Source organism: Euprymna scolopes, chromosome 17, assembly GCF_053919585.1.
Source record: "Euprymna scolopes isolate OS-2025 chromosome 17, ASM5391958v1, whole genome shotgun sequence".
Taxonomy (NCBI): Eukaryota; Metazoa; Mollusca; class Cephalopoda; order Sepiida; family Sepiolidae; genus Euprymna; species Euprymna scolopes.
Window position 1 is genome coordinate 48,317,210 of NC_136498.1, and position 2,709 is coordinate 48,319,918.

Sequence of the window (2,709 nt, forward strand, 5' to 3'; positions counted from 1 at the left end):
GAAAAACCGAATGAATTTGTGAAATGATCAACGTTTTGTCCCTATTGCCTATATCCTAAAGATGTCCTCTGCAATAGGGACGAAACGTTGATCATTTCATAAATTCATTCGGTTTTTCTTTTTTCAAAACAACATATATATATATATATATACACGCACAGGGTGGTCACTAGAGAAAGCGAGAAATTTGAAGGTCAGCTTTGATCATGAATAAAATGCGTGATTGCTATTTTTTGATTGGTTCTTTTGTTGGTTTTCTAGGTTAAGACGCTGCAGTGAAGTGCACGGACGACATTTTGAGTATCTATGAGTATAACATAACATTTGTCTTTGAAAAACTTTGTAAAAATTCTTTGTTAAAATAAATTGTTGTTTGAAAAAACTTCCCGCTTTTCTAGCGACCACCCTGTATATTGGGAGGAAAGTAGATCATCTGTTTATTTTTGTTTTATTAAGTTGGTTTTATAATATACTAGCAGGTCCCCTTAACCGGCGTTGCCTGGTCGTAGGATGCATACCCACCTCCGCATAAAAATTTAAAATACGGTTGTTGTTTTTGTCGTTTACCAACCCTCAACCTCCTCATGTTAAAAATGGCTTTCAGAATAGACACCCCATTTTGTGCCTGGGGGTGGAGTTGTCAAAAAATTTGCTGGAAGGTTCAGGGTATTTTTCAGGGTATTTTTCAGGGTATGGCTCAGGGTAAAGTTCAGGGCAAGGTATTTTAGTTGGCAAGACTGAAGTTATGGTAACAAAAACCTATCGAACCCCGCGTCCCTTAAAGGGAACAAAATTCCTGTAGTCACCTGTATGTTAGCAAATATAAATGCAAACGCTATTTAAGAAAGTGACCGTTTTAATTAAGTTGTAAAAGTAAACATTATAAACAGAACGGTTTATTTCAATAACAAACAATGGTGGATCTGGTTCCTAAACTTTAAATGGGTTAAATTTAATCACGTTATTATTGAAAATGTAATCATGCGAGAACCTGAAATAATGTTATTATTCTGAAGGCCATTCTTTACATGGAGAGGGTGTTTAGTAACTAATCTGTTCTTCAACCTTACAGTGTAAAAAAAAAATTGTAAAACGTGAATTTAACCTGAAAAAACTATTTAAAAATTTTGCAATGGTATTGCGCCCTGCCATCATATATGCATCCTAGATCAATATCTACTTTAAAATTTGGTGCTTATGCCTTTTTTGGTACCACGCTATTTGTAATTAGTGTTTTCAGGTAAAATTCAACTTTCATGCTATTTTTTTTATTCAAATGTAAGGTGGAAGAATATTTACAAAAGATCCTCTCCTCCCCAATGTAAAACTAATCACCCAAAATTGTACTTTGTATTGTTCAACGCTTTTAATTATAAATTATAAAATGATACACATTTACTCATTGTAAAACTTAATCTTGCATTATTTCTTTTTTTGATAAATATGAAGAATCTTTCCACCCAGGAAAAATCCTTTAAAATTACCACTTTTAAAAGTTTTCTGGGGTGCTGAAAACGAAAATAACGTACAAAAAATCCGGCATACGATTAGATTCCAAGTTCTGAATAAATGTTAGTTTCTTAAAAGTGGAAGATCACTTTTCTATAATAATATGAGCATTCATTTTGAAGCCAGTCTAATCGATCAATAATGCCTAGTAGCACCCCACACACCCCACAAATTGTGTGTGTGTGTCAGAGAAGTGGAGTTAACTGCCTTTCAAATTGTTCATCCCCCACCCCTTTATGGTTTTGGTCGACGTCATGTAATTTTGACATTGTAAAATATGTAATCATGTTTTTGATTTGCTTTAGTAACCAGTCAATCCTCGGTCGAAAAGTTTTTTGTTTTTGTTTTTAATAAAAAATCAGTGATTTTGCATCACATGCGTGTGCAGTTATCACCAAATATGACATAAGGGTATTGCACCAGATATTCACAAAATATTGTCCTTGTAACTCTCTGGAAGCATTTCACTTAAGCGAAACATTTAGCGATAAAATTTCATTGATACGTAAGATTCATTTCTCAGTAAAGAAACTTTTGTTTTCAAATCTGATTATTTCACATTGTGTTTACCTCGACAATGAAGTTTTTTTTTTGTTTTTTTAATATTTGAAATATTTGCTAATCGTATTCCACTCTATATGATAATAGAACCTTCACGTTGCATTCCACATTTGTGAATAATTAGTCAGACGTCCGGCGTTGCCCAGCCGTACAATACGCTTAAACATGATATTTTAATTTATGCAGATTGCGTATATATATTTATAGAATCGATCCTCTATTGATTATTGTACATTACGAGGAATAATTTGCCCGGTGGACTAATTAAAAAAAAAAAAAAAAAAAAAATTTTAATCCTTTTTTAATCTATAAGAGAAAAAAAAAAGCTATTTTTAAGATTGGATTTTTTTTTCGATTTTCAATACTTATTGGATCAATTTCTGCACAAAACATATTTAAGAACACTGCCAAACATAAATTACCATGTGAAATTTGCAAAAGATAAGCTTAGCCATTTCAGAACCCATAAGAAAGTAACTCGCACACACACACACAAAGTGACTTTTATATAATAGTAGAGATAGAGATATATATTAGCAGGTTATTAGCAGCCCCACCCTTTACTAATTCCCTATGGAGTTTCTTTCTAGTAGTCGGAGTAAGATGGCTGTACTTTGGAAACCTTTTGAGCGTTGCTCA